The sequence below is a fragment of the Symsagittifera roscoffensis genome, chromosome 3, assembly GCF_963678635.1.
Source record: "Symsagittifera roscoffensis chromosome 3, txSymRosc1.1, whole genome shotgun sequence".
NCBI lineage: Eukaryota > Metazoa > Xenacoelomorpha > Acoela > Convolutidae > Symsagittifera > Symsagittifera roscoffensis.
The window spans coordinates 14,767,660-14,790,213 of NC_087064.1; the positions used below are offsets into that span (position 1 = coordinate 14,767,660).

The 22,554-nt window shown below is 36.5% G+C and overlaps 1 long non-coding RNA gene across 1 annotated transcript in view; it reads left to right on the forward strand.

Moving 5' to 3' along the window:
* Window positions 1–1,091: 1,091 nt before the first annotated feature.
* LOC134842687 (uncharacterized) overlaps window positions 1,092–22,554 on the forward strand; it is a 41,611-nt gene continuing 20,148 nt past the window's right edge. Inside the window, exon 1 of the long non-coding RNA XR_010162530.1 lies at window positions 1,092–1,159. This is a non-coding gene — a long non-coding RNA (uncharacterized LOC134842687). The remainder of the gene's footprint in view (window positions 1,160–22,554) is intronic.

Consider the following 22,554-nt stretch of genomic DNA (forward strand, 5'->3'; position numbering starts at 1 on the left):
AGACCGAATTTGTTTCTCAGGGTTGTCTGAAAAAACGAAATTGCATGCAGAAGTTTGTCAAAATGGAACGATTGATCTTTCTGTTCTGTTTGTCCAAACGAAATTTTGCACCTCCCTATAAAATAAAAACGCGGGATTTTGTCCGATTTTGTACTTTTTGCTGCAAAAACTAGCTGTCTTTGGACGCCTAGAAAAGAATTAAGGCATAATTTTAGTTTGTTCACTACTTTTTAGCAAAAAAACTTCAAGTATCAAAATCTCAAAATATGCATGTGGTATGCAATAAGCTCGTAATTTGATCAATTTTTTTCAGACAGAGAGAAAAAGAGTAAACGTCTAACCCACCATATTTGATAAAAACTTTTCAAACCTTTTTTAAAATCAACCAAAATATATTGTGCTTGTTCTTAATATTATGCTAACAGAGAAGTACTTGAGACTTTTTTAATATTTTATAAATCAGCAGAATGCTGACAGTTCACTCTATGTGCGATGCTGACAGTTTCTGCCATAGATCAAGGTCAACTTATTAACTTAGAAGTCTTGATAAAACTGCGATTAAAATGCTTCGCCTCGATAGGATTGTAAATTTTTTTCCCTCATTCTTTCTTTCATAATGGACATTCGTTTTATCTTTGCATTAAAAATATTAAACCTGAAAAAGTTCCTGAAAATTTGCTGCAGTTTACTTTTTCTTAATGCGAGTGCCCTAAGATTTGAGAAATTCAATAAAATCCTGCGAAACTTGTGATTTGCAATAAGCAAGACTCATCAAACGAATGTCGTTGAACGCAACACTCTGACGGAGTTCTTTTCTTGAGCAGATATTTTTGTTCAATTTCTTAAATAGAAACAACATCAACTTAAATAAAATAGCTGATGAAACCATAGTAGGCGGTGCTGGATCTATGGTTTATTGGTTATCGATTTTTTTTTCAACTGTTTGTATTTTTACTTTGTGCTAGACCTGAAATGCTTTCTTGAGCGCAGATTTTCAGTCCCAAAATAGCATAACCTGAAAACGTACAAAATATAAGTCGAGCACCCTGATCCAGGAAGTATTTGCAATTGTTTTTTCCTATGTACATCAGAGAAGTGTGATTGAAGAATTGAGTCTGCTCGCTGAGGATGTCATTGCAGAAATCGTACCGGAGGACGGGTGAGTTCCAGACTTTACAAATGTTTTTAAAAATAATAACGTAGAAAACTCAAGACGAACTTTCTACTTTCCCATACAGTTGTTCTCTGTCTAAGCTTAGCCTTGTATGGGAGTAGCTGTAGTTTAGACACCTCACAATCCGGAAGGGGGAGGGGGGTTGATCAGAGCGCGGAAAGGAGCAGAAGCAAAAAGTTTAACATATTAGATTTATGATGTTTTGACCATATACATGAGCATGAAAATTAACAGCATCGTAGATTATGTAAAAAAAAACTCATTGTTCAAATTTTGCCTGATTGTATGTAGTATTTTTCATCAAGGTCATGTTACATCATCCTATACCTCAATAACTAATAGTTTTTTCGACAATAGTTATGTACATACAAGATGTTCAAAATCGAAAACCTATTTATTTGAAAAAATATGCATTTCTCAAGTTTTGCTTCATCCGAGAAAATCGTACTTTTTTTGAGAAAAATTTATTTATTTTATCAAGGATGATCAAGATTGTATGTTATAATATCTGGTTTTCTCTAACTTGGGGTTTTCAGACCTATAAGACAAATATTTTTTTTGAAATTGAGCTATAGAAAAATAACTTTTGCTGTAATCATGAAGAGTTTCGCCATATACAACTATTAGTGTTGTAGTATTAACCTTAGTTATGAAACAATTAAAAACCAATAATTGAAAAAGTGATGAACGCAGTGCGCACATTGACAACTATTTTTCAGTGTGCAAACTCATTAGGCGGTTTTCAATCAAAATTGAAAAAACATTTCTCTGCCTTCAAAAATTTGCACATAGGAAAGTAGTATTGTATCGTGTCCCGGATCCTAAGGGGGGGGGGGGGTCCTTCCTAAGGGGGGGGGCCTTTGGTCCTCAGGTAAAGCAAAATCCTAGGAAAGGGGTCCTTAATTTTTTGGAAGACCCCTATCCTAGGATTTTGTAAATGATCGCAAGTTCCCACCCCTAAAGTAAAAGACCCCCTCCTTAGGATCTTGTTAAGCTGAGCTCAACAACCGGGACGCGATACAATATTTCCTTCTAATTCCTTTTAAAGCGGTCCCTTTTCCCTTGATAATTAAAATTAATCGTCCTAATTCCTGAACTTTTCTTTTTTGTCCTAGTTTCATGTGGATATCATTTCCCGGCTTTCTTTCTTTTCGTTAAAGATTTGTCATGCTATTAAAGTTTGTTATTGAAAACAAGCCTAAGGATTTAACACATTTGTTTGAATTAACACTTGGTTTGCGTCTACTAGTTTATTTGCCTGAAGCTATTTATGTTAAAACAGTGATTGAGCTCAATTCGAGTATTTTATTAGTTGTAAATTGGTAAAAACTAAAACATATACAAAACGAAGTATAAAAAGGACGAACAGTAAAAATCATCTGAAAATATATGTTTCAGACTTTAATGTTTATTGTTTTGGTTTTCTTTGCGCTGTTTTTTAGATGGTCGTTCTTCTGAAGCTTCAGATAAAATAAATGGGTTTTTTATAGGGGAACGTTCACGGACTCGGCTACTAGAAGCTTCTTCTTCTTCTTGCAGCTCTGCTTTTGAGTAGGGCCGCTGTAAAAATCCCCAATCAGGAAGTGTAAAATCGGGAGAACTGTTATCAGTTTCATTGTATGAGTTGGCTCACTCGGTGTCCATGTAAATGTCTTCTAGAAAAGCATTTTCTTCAGCGGCTTTATGGCCAAAGGGCACTGTCGAAATTCCGTCGAAAAGTAGAAAACGTTTTGAGTCGAATGGTGATAATGCAAGTTTGTTTTGTTTCATTGTCATTGGTGTGACCTTTCGAAACTATATTATAGTTGTACACTCTCATTTTTTTTCCAGTGAATAATGTGTCCCTGAAGGTTTGGTGGACCAGTTCTCTCTGTGCACTCCGTTTAATTCCTTTGGCACTCAATTTTGAAAGCCTTCTAAACAGAAGCAAAATTATTATTCTTTTCTACAACGTAGGGGATAGCTTCATTTCACTTCAGCAACTCAATTTATACCAAACAAAATTTGATTCATTTTACCAAAAAAGAGCAGAAGACTCTAAATTAAGATTAAAAAAGAGGAAAAAAAGAGGGAATATGTTGTCAGATAAATCAACGTTTAGGCAACATTGTATAATGTTGCCTAAATCAGCTAAATGCCCATAGTTTAATGCAACAAATTAAGGGGTGTAGGTAGGTTGGTGGTGGTATTTTTGTTCTGTAAAAGGTAGGAATGGGGGGTGGAAGGGTGGCTTAAATTTTATTTACCATTAAGGACGACCGAATATAGTTTCGGTTTTAGGGCGATGAATTCTCTGATCGGCTTGCCACCAGTCTCGTCTTTGAACTTCAGCACAACTTTCTTGTTGGTATCCTCGAACAAGAAATGGTCCTTATCGTAATTTGAAAAGTCGAAATCAGCTTTTATTTTCTCCAAGTCTCGGTAAACGTCATCAGTTTTTATAGCGTAAATAAAACTATCCGTGTCGGAGTAAAGGAGTTCCAAGTTTAGATTTGGTTTCATTTTTTGATAATGAAACTGAAACATGAAACGCTTGGCGAGGTCTAGGATGGTCGCACCAACTATCATAGGTTCATCCCACAATATTTTTGTTACTGAAAAGCTAATTGTGGCTAATTGATCGTCAATGATTTGAAAGCTTTTCATTGTGCTCAGAGCTGTTTTTTGTAAAACTTCTCTCTCATTCCTTACAATCTCCAGCTTCTTTCTTCCTAACTTAGACTCCATTGTCTTACCGAAAGCTGAATTAACAATTAGCTTGTAGAACTTCTCCTGGAAATTATTTACCGCGGCTTTTCGTAGGCGGGTGTTGAGGTCGACAAAGGGTGCCATCCAGTGACTTTGGCGGAACTGAAGAACTTTTCCGAGGTGAGTTATTTTCATTCCCAGCTCATGGTACAATTTTAGGGTAAGGTAGTGCAAAACATAACCTTCTTTAGGATGCAAGGTCTGTAGAAGCTTTGGCACTTTTGGCAGTGTGGTGATTCCCAATTTTCCCAACATGTCGACTTGCTCGTTGCTCATTGCACCGATGTCCACTACTTCACGAGAGGGGGCAAGGGGGTAATCAGCAAAGAAGTTGTGAAGCTCTTCGGGTATGGTTAAATTGACTTCAACTATATAACCCCGCTCTGAGGTTTCGCTGGTGAGCAGTATGTCTGCCAGACTTTTTTCAACTATTGAAAAATCGTTTAAGGGCAAAGGCCAGTGTTTCATTATCCCCCCGTACAAATTGTTTGCATCAATATTGAGGATGTAGCTTGATGGATCTGAAGGCGAAAAATCGTCGAGGTATTTATTGTTTGCTTTGTAAAATCGGCGCGCATAAACCGACGACATGCCTCCTCGTATCATTCACTGCACAAGGTCTAGATGTTCACGGTCCGTTAAGAGTTTCAGTTCGGGCTTACAAACTTTTAGAAAGGCGTCCCGGAAAGGTTACATGCCGTGAAGTAACATGCGCAATCCAGCCCGTATGTTTGATAACAAACTTCACGAAAAGCTTCGAAAACGGAAGCAAGCAATAGCACATCTGTAGTCAAGTAGAAGTCGTGGTAATCACCAAGTGAGCCACACTTCAGTTCGGTGAAAACTTTAAGGGCATGATTGTAATCGCTTCTTGAAACACTCACATCCCCTCCTGTTAGACTATTTTTCCACATTGCTCGTGGGGGAAGGCGAGTTTCTCTGAATTTTTCGAATGAGTTGAAGTATGAGTAGGGGTAATGCCCTTTCTGTTTCAACAGACTGACTTTTTCACGTGAGTGGCCGAGTTGTTCAAAATAGTTCTCCAGCAGAAAAAACTTTTCGTTGGGCAAATTATCGACAAGTTTTGCCAACGATGCTAGCATGAACCTATACGAATCGATGAATCTCAGATTTTCGTAGAGATTTTTGATTTTTCCGTTTTTGTCCGTGTACATTTTTATGTAGACTGAGATTGTCAAGGATATATATTTTTCTTCAGATGCGGGTATTACGGAAAAAGTGTTTTCCGAATCGCTTTTTGCCAGCGCTTTGATTATAAAGTGTAAATCATAATTTGACAAATTATGAGCTACCACTGGAATGTAATTTGTTGTTTTTCTAATAACGTTACACTCATTGTGTGCCCAACCCAGGAACTTGTTGGTGTAATGGCAATGATCAAGTACCACTTGATCATTGTCGGAAAAATCATTCTCGCATATCCAACAAATTGTAGCATCTTCTCGTTCCTGGTCTGTTATACCAATGAAAGTGTAATATTTCCTTTTTTCTACGTAAATTTGTCTCGCTAACGATTCAAGGGAGCTAATTAGCTCTTCCATCACATTCGGTCCTCTTTTAAGCTCAAACTTTAACAGGTCGTTTTTCCCAAATTCGATTACTGCTAACCCGTAGCCGCAGGTTGATGGATTTCAATTGTTTGCGTGCTAGATTTTCGCAGATCAGGTTGCGGTCCGTATACTGGTAAGAGCAGTGACTCCAAATCAAAGTAGATTACTCTGGGAACGTACCAACGAGCTGTTAAGTTTTTGAACTTGTGGTCATCTTTTCCCGGCTTGGGCATTGTTATGACGACATCTTCGTCTTGGTAGCACAGTTCTTGATGTCTTCTCAGAGTTTCGAATGAAGCGCATGTGTGGAAACATTTGCGACAAATCTCAGATTGAAATCGGTGCACTTTGTGCCGCACGTACTCGACCAGTTTCTGGAAATCACTTATCAACACATAGTGATTTTTTGATCCATCTGTCAGCAGCAACAAGTCCACAATCAGGCTAGTAGTGAGTCTGCTCGATACTCTTATGGGCAACAATTCGCCATCGTTGTACCTGAACAGAAAAATAATTTTTATACTTAGGTTTGGAATGAAATAAAAAGGGTGTTTGAATAGGTGAAGAATATTATTGAAGGAATTTTAAAGTTATAGAAGGCAATTAGAATTTGCTTACCGGAAGACGTTGATTTGACAATTGTTCAACTTTTCAAATTTGTACATATCCATCAGACCCATTGGCATTTCGTGTTCCCCATTGATTTTCACAATTCCTTCTTTGTCGAGATTGTTGGTTGAGACTTTGTTTTTCTCCAGCCACCGTCTAGATGTGGGGTAGAGGTCCGGCTCATTCACATTGTGATAAGCGGCAACAAAGCAGTAGAGAAAGCAACGGTCATCATCTTTAGTGTTGATATTTGTGAGCAGAGTAGATGCTGCGCTGAGTGCATCAGGTAGCTCGAGGTAGGATCCTGCTCGTATTGGTGAGAAGCCCGCGAAACTGATTTGCAATTTTTCAATTCTATCAATAATCCATCCGCTACCATGAGAAGAGAACGAATTGACTTGGTTGACCATATGTTCAATCAGTTCCAAGAATTGAACCCCAGCTATTCCCTCGAAGTACACAGTCAATGTTTTAGTGTTCAGAAACAGCATGGTCTTTTCGAAGTTTCCACTGTCCCCATCTGGCACACTGGGAATTTCGATCATTCCCACCTCCACGTGGAATTGCACCTTGTTCGGACCCTCTTTGACCCTTTCCAGTATAAGAACATCTATTTCCTCCTTGTTTTGCATCATGACTTGAAGCAAAGCCATTTTTTTTTCACCAACTTTGAGATCGTATCGACGCAATTTGCCTCTGAACGCGCTTTCCGTTGGGGCAGCGGAAGACGTCGTCTCAATGCCGTCCCAAACTGGCAATGCGTGCTTCTTCAGCAAGTGTTGTCCATAGCTTTCCGCGGTGAGAAAAATTGTATGGCAATAGATACAATGACTATTCGAAGTCATGTCATGTACCAGCTCGACGTGCTCTCGGGCTTCCGACAAACTCTCGAATGACTCGAGACACTCATCGCAAACAGTTTGAGGAGGAGGGGGAGGAAGGATCTTGTGAACTTTTTGCTCATGTCTTCTCAAGTTCCTTTTAGAGCTCAGTATTTTTCCGCACTGCTGGCAAGGAACAGGTGTCAGGATAGAAGTAGAGTTCGGTATTGTTTGTTGAAGTTACTGAAGTAATTCAGGAAAATTTCAAGAAGTAGAACTGGTTATGAAAAAGCAAAAGCGAGTAGTGACAAGCACCAAAAAACTTTGCGGGTAAGGGCAAGTAGAAGCCATTAACGAGAATTATACTTCGCCGTCTTGACAATAAGTACTTTCCTTTCCAAAAACAGGGTTTATTCTAGCTTTAAGCTCTATATGTCTCATCACTCTGCTCAAGTGCAGGGGTTTTGTATACTAAAAACTGATTCATTTACAGCCTCAAACTTTTGCTGTTAATTTTAAGGGTTAGCGATAAAGTTTTGGCATTTTTTAGGGGACTGGTTTAGACTTTCAATTAACATTTCAGCACTAAATTACAAAATTTAAAGCTTAGAATGATTCAGATAGAGCCTAAAACTTTTCTGACTAATTTTAACCGTGAAACAGTAATTTCCTAATGATTTCAAGCCCACTTCTTGGTTTGCGTAAATAGGTATAATAAAAAGTAGAAACATGAGATAAAAGTAATCAGAAAGTAAAGCCCTCAACTAACTAATTAAGTTGAAATAAAATAAAAAACTTAAAAAATGAAAATTTTGCAAATTTGACACCTTGATAGTTACCGATGCATGATAAGCATAGATTGTCATTTGAATGTGTAAAAGATATTGGAATCAAAGTTTCCTTCATGTCATTCAGTGTCCCGTGAACATTTCATATCATGTCCTTCGAAATATTAAGACATGGCCATTTGGTTTAAGGGGCAATAGCTAACCCGGCGTTGCTCGTCACTACGCTCCTCGGGAACGCCTCCCGTTCTGTAATTTCAAGTGAATTTTTTTTTTTCAAAGTAAAGGAAAACCTAAAACTGTTTATGTTGTGAAAAAAGGAAAAGTAATGTTTAAAAAAGTGTCTTTTAAATCTATCAACAAAAAAACCAGTAAGTTTTGTGGGACCTCGATCACAGTTCTACTGGTCAAGTTCGAAATTTAAAAAACATAATTTTTTAACTTCTTTTTTCCTTCATTTTTAGCTTGAATTCTTCGTTCTCGTTTTAAATTCAAGTGAATGTGGGTTGAAATTTTTAGGAGCTATCTGATACGTAATTAGGACAAGCGTAGAAATTAAAAAAAAACAATTATAGCCCAATCAATGAGAGTAGACGCTTAAAAATTTTGAGAAAATCTGATTTTTGTGAAAATATTGAAAAAAAAATTGGGAAAAATTTTTTTTTCTCTCCAAATCCATTGAAACTACCCTCAATCAATTTGCCACAAATTTCTGAGCAGGGTTAAGGGTCATGTTCGTTTTTCGAAAAAAAAAACAATTTTTTTTTTCACATTTTTACCAAAAAATTGTCCGTTTTACACCCAAAACATGTATATGAATGTAATATAATGCAGAGTTATGGCTTAAAACACTCTCTGTTACTTTGCGTAAGACCTGGCTAACCCCACCGGGCACAAAGTATGATGAGAGAGAGAGAGAACAGAGAGTGTTTGATAAAAAAGCCAAATAAACATGGTTGGACTACCAACAAGAAAATGTCGGACCCTTCCATATTTATCTTTCTTTTGAAAAGAAAGCAGTATCCCGAAAAGGATATTCCAAATGGGGTTCACTACTGAGCAAGTGTATTTATCTCTCTCTCTCTCTCTCTCTCTCTCTCTCTCATTCTTTCTCAAACAACAATTTTAGCGTAAAATTATTCTCGATTTGTGATTTTTTTTTAGTTTTTCTCTAACATTAAAAGTTTTTTGTTTAAGTTATTAGAAACCTCGAAACTGTAGTTTTCTCTTTTTTGGCGCATAGTAAGCTGCATTTGGAGGAGTGCCTTGAATGAGATCTGGGGTGACTAGATCAATTGTCTCCGCACCAGATGAAACCCGAGCATCCGAATAGGAAGTTGATTGTTCTGGAGTTGAAACTGCTCCCCTAACAAACGACTCGGGAGACATTGCTGTCGGAATATCCCAGTACGCTTCGCGCTCTGCGTAATCACGAATACATCCCTCCTGATTTTCATACAACGGCATTGACTCGCAGTCATACGCGAAGAGAATTTTTCTTGGAGACTGCTCGAGCGAGGTTGTGTCGTTTATCTCCGTCTTTTCTAATGCCGGATAGCTCTCGTAAATAGTGCAACTCTCGTACATTCGTTTTCGATTCTGTCTAAGTAGATCGATGTGATCAAGGAGGTAGTTCGGTAGCATGATATGACTTTTTGTGGTCTATTCCTCGTTTTGATTCTCGTCGTTTTTTCGGGGAGCCAAGTCATTGAACGGACTTGCTGTAGACGGAAAGACTCTCTCTTTCTGTTGATGGATGACTGCAATCGACTCTCTCGTGTATGTTTGGTAGATAATTGTTCTTTCTCGATCAGACACTGAGATTATTTGTAAAGAACTAGTCATGACTTGAAGAGGTTTAAAGTTTTGTTAAAATGAAATGACTGAACTACCGAAATGAAATTGAGAGAATGAAAAGTATGAAAAGTTTATTAATGAGAATGAGATCAGGAAAGGGGTGGCATAGTTCAATTAGGTCAAAGCTAATAACTTTTTAGGCGAGGCTATCAAATTTTATTCATTCTTTTAAGCATGACGCCTGAGGTCATGTTAGGAATGAATGTGAAAACCCGATTTTTTAGATTTATGTGATAGCTTTATTATAGTGGCTACGGGCGAAAGCACTCAAAATCAAGTTTTCATGATAGTTTGCCAGACATTCTTTGTTATGCTGTTAGAAATTCATTACCATGATTCATAACAGTCATTAAAATAACCGTCACAATAAATAACACTAGAAGATTTTTAGAGTATAGCCGGGGGAAAAAGTAACTAAATACCCATATAAAAAGAGGTTTATCGTTAAAGAAATTATATCCTTGGTAATTAAGTCTTATCAATATGGCTTAGGGCGCTCGTAAACGTTATCACCTAGATTTTTACTTTGGGAGCGCATGATCGGTCTCGTATACTGTGATCAGTCATTCTTCAACGTTCCACACTAAAAACCAGTTGGTTGTTATTCATTTATAATGTACGCTTCTCTTGACACGGATGTAGACTATTTCGATGATTTTAGGGATATATCTTCGAATGATAAACGTTTAGTTAGAGTCGGTGCAAAAACATTCGCACAGACCGGTACTTACATAACTATCAAATTGTACAAAAAAGACGAAGAGGGAACTTTCAAGTATCGACAAGGAATAACTTTGTCAACTGGTGAATTCGAGTCCTTGGCGGACAATTATACAAAATCAAAAGGTTGACAAAAGCAAAAAACTGCGACGTGACTGAAAAACTTAGAAAAAAGCGAAGCAAATCTAAAAAATCTTCATGCTCTGAAAAGGAATGCGAAAGTGAAAACGATGATAACTGTCGGGTTGTGTAACATTATCAACTCGTTATTCGATTGAAACTTCAAAGCAATGGTTGAAGCAATGAATGAGCAATCCCCTGATTATTTCAAACAGTTCCGTAAAAATTACAAATTTTTCATCCTGAATCATGAACCCAACTTTTCAGGCTTCGCTTCAAAAGCAAATTTTGCAGTATCCTCCCATTCGAATAAATTAGATTTTTGCAACCATTCGATTGACAACGAAAAACATTATCATGTGCTGGTCGAATTTACGAAAGAGTCTACCGATTTACTTAACAAGATGCCTTCAAAAGCCTTCGTTGTTCCTTGTCTTCTCTCTACATTCAAATATTTAATTTTGGGTTGCTCCAACTATGAATTGTCTGGCCCTCTGATGGAAAAACTGAAAATAGCTGTGAATTATAACTCCATCAACAACTTAGATGTTAGTGGTGTTCCAGTTCGCAGACGATTGCCTCAAGTTTGCTTCGGCTCGCAGACTAAATCTGTTCAAACTCAAACTGATCTGATTACTAACGTAACAATTGAACGCTTTACTAATATTTTGAATGGTGAAAACGCTGCTGAGTTTTCTAAAATAATTGACATAATTTTAAGTGGGTATGGTTGTATGGAAATTGATTGGAATTTATGGAATTGTATGGAACACTTTGTTTGTGAAATTTATCATGGAGAAGAAATTCAAGTTTTAAATATTGGTTTTCTTTCGCTCTTGTATATCAAAAAAAATGTTACTACACATGCGGGAGGCGTTCCCGAGGAGCGTAGCGACGAGCAACGCCGGCTTAGCTATTGCCCCTTAAACCAAACGGCCATGCCTTAATATTTCGAAGGACTTGATATGAAACTTTTCGCGGTTCACATAAACTTGCAGAAAAAAAACTTTGTTGTTAATAAGAATGAATTGAAAAAAAAAACGAATTTATAAATTTTACAAAAACATCAATAAATTAATTTAGAATAACATATGTTTGGCAAATCTTATCAAATCATGATCATTAAGTTTGAAACCTATTGGAAATTTGTTTGTAATTATAACATGGGCAACATAAATACAATAAAGTCCGCATAACACTGAATCAGCTGATTGTATTGGTTTTTTCAACAGTAGTTGATTTCCCTCGTGAATTGTACATCGCATATTCTTGTACACGAGGGGATAATCACATAATCGTTTACCTAGAGGATCTGCGAAGAATATCTGTCCTCCAGCTTGAGCAAAAAGCAACCAGTGGGTTCCAGGTTGATCCGATGGTGAGGCATTCATAATCATGAACGTATTATCGTTTTTCAGTACTGAAGAGCATGGCAAATCTGCGGGAAAAACACCTCTAAAGCGATGTTTCAAATGTTTACAACGGTTAATAATTTCTACTAGTTGAAGATTATCCATGTCTATCTTAGGTCATAAGAGTGTTTTTGGTAATTTTTCTATCTGAACTCACATAAACTGTTGATGCACGCTCTCCCATAAACAATAACTCGACGTTATTACCGAGACCTGCGTCAAAGTTGAGTTCGAGCGAAATAGTGCAATTGGTCAATTCAGGATGAATAAAATCGTGTGAAGCCTCCTGAGTAGACGTGAGATCAAAAGCCATAATATAATGATTATCATAATTAGCGAGACTGATTCCATGACTAGTGTTTAAAACAAAATCAAGAGCCTCAAGCGTATTGTAATAAATTCTTTTATTGTCTGATGTTGAGATGGGAGTTCCGGCAATGGGTAGACCGTTTCTGTACACAATGATCTCATTCAACCCAAATTTTTGGTAATGAAAAGGGTTTGTTCTATTAGTACCCAAATATGCTTCGTTTATGCTCATTGCTACTATCATTCTTCGAACAGGTTCTTTTGCAAAAACATCCTCTTGTCGCCAGGTTTGTACTCCTGCAGTTGCTAGAAACGTTTTTGGTACTACTTCGATGTAATTGTAAATTGCCGGGTTCTTCAACAAAGTTTTTTCTATTGATGAGAGAACATAGTCAGTCACAGTCATCTTTCTGACATAGAGGTTAGCTTCGATTATTTGGACCTTGTAGTGTTTAGCTGCATCTTCAGATATGACAACAAAATCATTATGAGAACGTTTAAGAGACGATCTTATTATCACACCGCAAAGTAGATGCTTGTCACACGACAAAAAGTCGCAAGCAATTTTACCAAATAGCTTCAGCTCGCTCGAGGCCGCAACGAGACCTTTACGCTCCGTAACATCATCAGCTCTCCTTCGAGCACCGTCAATGGCTGATGGATTTTCTTCATAATAATAACCTTGACAAGCCAACCATGTTTTCTTGGCATCATTACCGTATGAAAACTCGGTCTCAATAAAGCTTTTATGGGCAAAATTAGCATTGGTAGTTGAAATTTTTTCACCATTCAGAGACAGTGTACACTCAAAAAATAATGAAGATAAAGGATTGTTAACAAAATACGGCGTATCTCTGTTTGCCGCCTCTGTAGCATGCGTTCGAAGCACGTTTCCATTGCTTCGAACAATTTGTGCAACTATTTCCAAACGAGTACGTTGAAGATCGATGAAATTATTTCTGTCGCCGAGTACTTCAAACTAGAGCATAGGACTATCAGGAGAGTAGGATGGTCCAATTTTTTGGGTGAATGCATTTTCAAAAGTGACAAGTAAAGGCGGTTTCTCAAATAAGTCCAAGGAGCTGTGAGTTGCTTCACTCGGGATTAATTTAGAAATCATTTTTAACCCTTGTAAAGAAATCGGAGCGACTTCTCTGTGCAGTTCGTTTTCTGGGAATGACGCGTCTCGTTTTTCGTTTAAACGCCGTCGTTTATTTTGGATGACTTTTCTGAGATCTACTTCCTCCTTCTACTTGCTTTTTGATTGTTTTTCTAACGGTGCTTTTGAGTGCCTGCTTAGGACTTTTTCTTTTTGTTGCAACTTCTATCAGTTCTGGAGCTGCCTGAAGAAGTAGTTCTTTTCCGATTATTTTAGCCGCGGGTATCACAAATTTTCGAGCCAGTGGAAGTGCGACTCTTCCTATTCCCAAGGCTAATGCACCGAAGCCACTGCCTCGTTGTCTATAATCCCCGAGAAATGTGGTAGGTTTGCTTGGTTGTGGTAATATGAATCCATTTTGATCAATTGCTAAACTTTTGAAATTTCAAAGTCAGAACAAATTTTCCCCCTCCAGCGAAAGGAACAAGTCCTCCAGTTTCTGTGCGCAAGTTCACAGAAATATTGGAAATATTATTGACCAAAAGTTTTTTAAAATCCAAATTACTAAACACTTTACGATGATTCGGTTCAATTGTACATGCGTAACCGTTTTTCACTCGACGATTTGTATCAATGACTCGTAAAAGGGGTGCTTTTGTGTCTCCGACTATTTGATAATGAATTATGTCCAGATAAATAAACATAAGCTGAGTACCAGCGCATACATCAACGGGATAGTCAGCAATAAGATCTTGGGTAGAGAATGTGCTATGTTTCGTGCTTCCTTGTTTGTAACCTATATGATAACCAGTTCCATCTCTGACGCCTTTGAATCCAAGTAGACTAGGAATTTGCGGGCTTGAAAAAGTTATATCTTCCCAATAATGCAGCCATAAGGAAAGATGTTTGGTTATTGGATCTATTACGTAATCCAATTTCTCTAATTCTGTCTTTCGACGAATCTCGTCCAGTATTTGATCAATGCTCGTATATTCTCCTTTTGTTATTTTTGCTGTTTCTCCAAGGTAAGGTCTGGAGATCTTGTCTTTCTCAACTTTCATGCTTGCTATAACCCGATCTTTTTTGTAGTACACAATGTTGTTGTCAGTTACGTTGTTTATCTGAGTAGGGAAGGTAATTTCTTCTACTCTCCATTCACCTTGCAAATTTATTTCTTCACTCAGGAGATTTTTGAAGTTGTCCAGAGTGTTATCTTTAAAAACGTTCATTGATGCAGATGAAACTAGGGTAATTGTGAAGGAAGGGGGAACATTATGGGTGAAAAGGCTGTCGAAAGTGCCCTCAGTCATGATTGTCCTTCTCCAGAACGCGAATTAGTTCAGACTTGTAAAATTTTCCCTCAATCGGTTCTCTGTTAGAATCAATCAAATTGTATGTTGGGGGATTTCGTGTTGGTATGTCAAAAACTTCAAACACTTCATCGGCGAACGATTGTTTGTAACCCTTGCGAAAACGTATGTCTACTTTGGCAAGTCTAACATAATCACCAACATAAAGCTTTGGACGTCGAACTAACTTCAAAGACTGTTCTGCTCTTAATGAAATCAGGCGAGGAACATCTTTTTTAGTTACTTTATTTGGTGCAAGATTTGTGACACGATTTGTTCTGGAATTAATTGCATTGACAAAATCTTGCAATTTGTCAATGTATGAGTAAGTCCATTTATCCTCCAAGTACTTATAAATAAGATTTTTCATGGAACGGATATTTCTCTCAGCGAATGCGGACTTTTTCTCGCTCTCTGTGCTATATGTGTTTATGCCTTTCTTTTTACATAATGCTTCGAAGGACCCTTTAAACTCTCTGCCCTTGTCCACCCATACTTTTTCCGGTTGTTTTGTCGTTATCATTAGTTTGAACGCTTCTGCTGTTGTAGTAGCATACTTTGATTTCAAGGGTTGCACTCTCAGATAGCAGGACATGCAGTCAACTGCAACAAGCAGATACTTAACATCATGGTTGTACTGGGCAAGTTTATCAACAAAGGCCAGATCTAATGACCAGATTTCGTCGATATCGTAAACTATGACCTTGAGTGGCGGCGTTTTTCGGATCACAGTTCGATATTTCGTGTAAGCAGGTTCAGTATGAAGGAAATGTTTAACTTTCTTTCGCGACAAATTGCTTGCTTTTATCAAGTTGTTCACACTACCAAATAACGCGGGACCTTTGTCACTGTATTTAGTTTTCAACAATTTTTCTTCAATCTTGGTAATTTTCCCATTGTTTTGTTTGCGCCTTCGTCTTTTCTGACGTTGGAGAATCTGAATCGTTATGGGGCGTTCCGTATGAGTCAGAGCTTTCTTCTGACTCTTTTTCACGTTTTTGGTTTTGGGTTTTTCTATTACCGCTGAGACTTTTTCGTTTGTGTTTTTACTTCTCTTAAGGTTTGCACTACTTTTTTCCTGCCAAGTGAACGACGTTGAGCGGGTTCTTGAGAGTCCGGGTTCTCGTTTCTCTTGAGCGTTAATAGGCGCTGACTGAACCGCGTGTTTGGCATTTCGATTTATTACCAGGTTTTCATCCAAGTTGAGAGCAGTTAAAATGTTAATGAACGCCGGATTGTGTAAGTTTTTCGTTGGTTGTTGTATGTCGTATAAAAATATTGTAGCTCTAAGTCCTGTTGGTACTTTATCTATATATATCACCTCATTGTCACGGTTTATGGTTACTCTTTCTGAATTTTCTATGATTTCAAGTACGGTTTTTGCTCTAACAAATTTTTTGTCTTCTAAAACTTGTAACCGTCCTAAAATGCTTTCGGTCTGTCTATTGTGTTTCTCTTCTAGTATTTCGTCTTTAACACGTTCGACCGGTACTTCTTCATTGTCCGTTAACAGTTTAAGCTGTTCTTGTTGGGGCTCAACATTATCCGTAAATGTTTCCTTCGTTGCAGTAGTCTTACTAGTTTGTGGAGGTAATTGGGGTCTAAGCCGGTTAAGATAGGACAGTTGAGCATTTTTATGTTTAATATTATTATCATGAAGAACACGTGCAGCATGTGGCTGCTCTTTAACATAAAAGTGTTTCGGAATTAGAATGAATTCTTCAGCAGTCATCATTAAGTTGTGAGGTACTTGTAACAAAAATAAAGTATTTGTCGAACTAAATGGAAGCCTTCTTTACTCAAAATAATCGCACGTTTTTTGACAAAACTGGTTTTTGGAGTTATTAATTATTTGTATGCTGTCTCGAATCGTTCGATGTTTGCGATTTTAACGGGTACATTTCCATTGACTACATTGAGCAAACATTCACAAATAAGTATTATGATCTCACGATTTGAAGTTTTTCTAATTAATCTTCTTAGCTGGTCAGGTTTCAGTTGTACCATATGCCGCAGAACAGATAAGTTTTTCTTTTTCATTTGTGATTGGAGTAGTTTCTGCTTCAGATAAGGGTAAATAAAAAACTGTTGGCTCAGGTGGTGTGATATTTGAACAATATCTCAAACAATCTGATGTACGGGGGTCCAAGTCGATTATAAGATGTCCAAAAGAGTCTCTGGTAGCTAATTCCTGATAGTTTCTCAAAATTTTTGATACATTCAATTGTCTTCCTAAAAGATCTAGTTGCTGAACGTCGCGAGGCGATTTGAACAGAATGATGTGTGAAGTGTTCAAATCAATCGTACGCGACCATCGACTTTGTTGAAACAAGTTATGCTTAACATATATTACATCTATCCCTCTATGTCTACCCGCTGTCGCTAACCTAACAAATTCCTTGTCATTATAGATGTCTTCACATGAATCATCGAAAACTAGAAGAACATTTTCTAATTTTCTCACAGATTCGAATCCGTCGAATTTCATGAACTCCACATTCACTTCGCGAGGAGACACTTTTCTGAGAATGCAGGTTGCATCTCTTTGTAAAGATATAGAACGGTTCCAAATTTAGGGTAAAAATATTTCCCATCAGAAGTTTCAAAATTAACTCAGTTTTCCCGGATCCTGAAGGTCCCACTATCGCCATAAAAATTCTTGTCGAATTATCAATCACTTTAATCATATTCTTGGGTTTGGTAGTACGTAACCAACCAAGCCTGATAAAATCGAGAACCAAACTGACGTTTCTTCGCAACTTAATTTAGTGAAAGAAAGTTTGAGAATGCAGAAATTAGAATTACTACCATTTGCGCAACAAAAACTACTTCAGACCTTGGCAAAGTTACATTGTTACAAAACTTCCATGATTTTTTTTCACTGTTTGTCTCGTTATAAACAAACTCTGTTACTAATGTTGCGTCAGGTTCATCTACTGCTGTTGTTGCTTCTGACATTTGAGAAACTATTTATTCTACAGACTGTGTTAGACTTTTTCTCTCTGTGAATGAAGCTTGTAAAAAATTAAATTACTTTTGAGAACAGTAAAAAATTTCATAACGTGTGAAATCTCTATCATTTATGTCATGCATTTCTAAAACAAAGTTTGCTGGGATATTTGCAGTTTTTTTGTAGTACATGATTTTCTTCACAGTATCCTCTTTCACAATCGTCTTAATGTCATCTGGCAATTCACTGCTGTATAGATCCATCTGAACTCCTGGCTGACGTTTGGGTACTAAGACTAGTTCGGGAAGATATACTCCTCGCTTGCTGGCTAACATTTCTGATAAACTTGAATCTCTGGAAGTATACAAATTGATCAATAACTGGAAAAAACCTCTTCAACGTAGACAACTCTTCTTCGGAAATTATTATTTGCTCCTTCCTCTGAACAATTTGGGCACTGCAATCAATACGTTCTATTCTCGTTAATGAAATTTTAATATCACCCTCTGGAGTCATCCACGCACAAAGCATTGAATTTGGTGATAGGTATGTCTCCACTTTCGCTGATCTCTCGCTAATGTTCATTTTTCAACCAATCATAAAAAACCTTGGTTTTCTTCAGGGCACAATGATTCCTGGAGTTGTAATGTGGAATATGTTTATTGCAACTTGGATAATTTTTAAAATATAAGTTTTCAGCCCGAGGACAGCCCAAATCATCTAGGTTTTCAATCTTTCGGTCCAAGTACTTGGCCAAAAATTCTGTCTTTTCTTTTCCTTTAGCGTAAAAAACGGCACCGGGGTTTCTCAGCACAAAACTCTGAAGTATTTGATTCAAGTTTATATAAAGTTAATCACCGTTTTCCCAATGGAGACCGTGTAAATAATTTGTTAACCAGTTGTAAGCTTTTTGTTCAAGCTTTGGTAGTATATTGAAATTCACTGGAGGTAGGAAAATGAGTCGATCGCTGTAGTCTGAAGTTGTTATTGCTAATTCTTTAACCACAAAGGCGTTTTTCTTGTAACGAAAGCCTTCCACGTCAAGCACAACTGATCTCTCGCCTAGCATTCTAGTAAATGATAAACTTCTGGTTTTTTCAACTCAATGAAAAGGCAGAACGCTATTCCACTCAAATGTCCCAATAAGCTGTTGTTACAAATCCAGGGCAACATGTGACAGTACGTGGGACCCTGTTGATAAAATTCGTGTATAAATCCGGCCGCATCGTGCAAAATAGCGTGCAATCGTAAAATTTTGGAATTTTTCAAGTATTTGTCCAAGGAAGAGTTATCAATACCAATCAAGCCACCATAAGGTCTCAACTTAATTAAAATGTCGTAGTTAAGGTTATCAGAACAAACAAAAAACAGAGAACATGCAGCTAGAAAATAGTTGCGTCGGTTAGAATTATCAGGATAAGTTTGTTTCAAAGACGTATAAATTTCGTGAATTATTTTCAAATCAATAGGAGTTACTCTGCTTTTTTGCAATTTCATTATTTATTTTTTCCAACACCTCTCCAACCTGCTGAATTTCAAGCCAGTGGAAATAAAAGTGACCTTGCAAATACTATTTAGTCTCATTAAGATAACGGTGGTAAATAATTAAATAAACCACCGGAAGTTTTTTGTATTTTGATAGCTTGTTGAAACATAGACGGATTTTTCTCTCCAAGTCTTTATCAACCCTTTTTGAATAAAAAAACGAAAAGTCGAATACGTTTTCCTAATCAGCAAGATTCAAATCTCTCACAGTACCATACTTTTGTTTTGTAGAAATGCACCAAGAGATTTGTTGAAGCTCACTCAAAAAAAATTGTTCTTTGAAAAATAACTCGTATTCTTTCTTTGAAATTTCCTTTGCCCTTTCGAGGAAGACGACGTAGCGTTCATTACTAAATTTGAAAAATGAGTTTTTTTCTGCGGTTGAAAACACTCTTAATTGTAAATGTTCATTATCAATATCTTCAGTACACCAAGTTCCCTCTAATTTCATTTTTCTTATTTCAAAATTTGTCAAATTTATCATTTGGTATATTTTGCCCAGAAACGGCCGCCGCCTTTTGAGAGTAATTTCAATTTACTGCCTTTTCACCATAAAATTTAGGTCAAGTTAAGGAATTAGTTTACTGCTGCCAACAGTTAAGCTACGCTGCCAAATTGGCCGGCGCATTTTTATTATATACCATAAAAGTCAATTCCCCGTTCACTAACAAATTTCAACTAGGTCGAAAGTTCATTTGCCCGAAACAAATATAACAATTAACATGATTCATATAATTAACCAGGACCAATAATTAGGACCCCAAAAATTGGAATTAGAAAGAATTTTGTATCGTGTCCCTTGTTGTTAAGCTAAACTTAGCAAGATCCTAAGTAGGGGGTCTTCTGCTTTTTGGGTGGAAAATTTCTTTCGTTTACAAAATCCTAGGATAGGGGTCCTCCAAAAAATTAAGGACCCCTTTCCTAGGATTTTGCTTTACGTGAGGACCCCCCCCCCCCCCTTAGGAAGGACCCCCCCCCCCTTACGATCCGGGACACGATACAATACTACTTAGGAATATAAGCAAAATTAGGAAAGAGAGCATTATATAAATTGATTCGTGCTCTTATTGAAAAAATGATAAAAAATTGATCGGCAACTTAAACGCTGGATTCCTTGTGATAACCTCCCATTGCCAAAAAAATATCCTACGTTTTTATATAAAAGTAGATAAGTTTTCCAGGAAAGCATATATTATAGAAAAAAATAACTTTGAATTTTGAGATGTAACCAGAAGCCATAACCCTCAGATTTACTTTTAAATGAAAACTAAGAGGACACAAAAAACATGACTACATTTCAAAGAAAAAACCTGCAAATGAAACAAGAAACAAATCTAGACAAATCGACAAAAAGGCAAACTTAACCTGAAAATAGGTAAAAAAGAGCAAATTATGAAATTTACAGCCTCGTGCTTTTTAAAACCTGTTTCCTTGTTTTGTCTTTTTTGCTCAGAAATTTGGTGAAACATAGGAATTAACCCATGCTTATTTCCATCAGAAACTGACAAACAAATGAAAAAACGACATGCTGGTAGTGCTCTCTACCAAAAATTACAAGCAATAAAAATATGTCAAAGTTACAGGTTTACCTCAATAAATAGAAAAGGTCAACACTTCACCTAATGATGTTTTAAAAATTTTACCAAACGGTTTGTAGCTTATTTAAATAATCAAGAAAGCAAAAAGTTCAAGAACTGGTTTGAAATAGTAAAACGTAACAGTAAAAAAAATTGATATAATTCTAGAATCAAAGTAAAGAATCTAGGTAACCCAAGCAGTAATTACGAAACAAAACTTTTCAATTTATAACCCACTTCCTCATTTTTGCTTAGCAAAAATTCTGCAAACCCTACTGTGGTTATATCAATAAATTAAAAAATCTATTGAAAAACTGAATGAAAAAAAAAACGAATAGAATAGTAAACGGATTTTTTGGCTTGAATTTAGCAGCATCATGAGCAGGCCTATGTAAGCAAAGTTTAGGAACCAATATCTGAGTGATGCAAGAACTTAGATGCAATCCGAACACTTGACCTTGCACTATTTTGACAACGCAATTAGCAACTTATGACAAATAGATGTTCTTAATTTGAAAGTTGAATTAGTTATTCATAGAATTTTTCGTGTTTGAATGACAGTTCAAATTGATCTGTTTATTTGAATTGTTTTGCAACCGGATCTCAATCAACGTTATTTTGATTTTGCATGGCTGACAATCAAAAAATTAGCAGACATGAAACACATTTCTGAAAACGTTGAACAAAATCTTTCCTTATTAAATTTATTATCTTGAAAAAAAAACAGTTATTCATCTACTTTTGAGACAATGAGCTTTTTGTAGGCACCAATTCAATTATTTGATTGATTTCTAAACCTCAATGAAAACCTCACTGAAACTAAATGAAAACCTGTTTTGATCTTCACGCGCAATGTATGCCAAAAAATGAATAAAACGACCTGATTTACGTCATTATGAGAAATTTTCTATCAACGGTTAAGATAAAAGGTCCATTTGGTCTTTTTTTCTGTGAAATCGAATGCAAAAAGTAGCGAAACTTGCGATTGTTTAGTTCTTCTAATCTTTCAATCAATTGACGAACTTTCTTAGACCTTTGTTCAAAGTTGGGTTTTCAAGGCTAGTCTGACAGTGAATGTGCTTGATATGATGCGGAACTTCAATATATGAGAAATCACTTCAACAACTTTTGGCTTAAACAAATTTTCTCTTGCGATGACTCATAAATATGTCGCCGATAATTTTCAAACGGCATTTGTTAGAGAACAGCTGAGGAGATAAAATAGAAAAGTTATAGCAACAAAGTTGACAAAAGTTTTTTTTTTGGAAAAAACAACGAAAAAATAACTTCTTGGCTCTAACTTTTTTAATCATCGGACTGCACAAGTCAGAAGTTACATTTTACTTCAATCATTTGACAGTATCAGAAGCATTTGTGTGAAAAGCAGACACCGCAAGTGCAAAGTTTTTGTATCCGCTAAGCTTAAACAAACAATTTCGCAAAACTTTTTTTTTGTAAAAAAATAAAAAAAATTCAACCTCAAAACTAAAGTTTCCAAAGGCTTAGGTTTGCACAAAACTGTTTTGAACTATCACTTTCTTATTGCAGAGTCATGTAAGCTTTTGATAGTCAAAACAAAATTAAGCAACTTTAAAAAATTGTAAATTCTGATTAGTCCAATAGCGCATTTTTTAATGACTACAAATTGCTACTTCTTGCGGAAAATGAAAATGGTTGTTGGTTTCAGTTTAGATGATACACAAGGTTTGCACATCTGCAGTGTGCTGATCTCACAACTTTTTTTGGTACTGTCAAGTGCTAAAATAAAAATAAAACCTCTGAGGATTTTCAACCGTTATTTTCTGAGCCAAGAAATTATGTATTTGTTGTATGTTCCGAAAAAAACTTGCCAATTTTGATTTTTTTTCTATTTCAACTTCCCAGCAGTTTTCTGTATATTCAATGTAG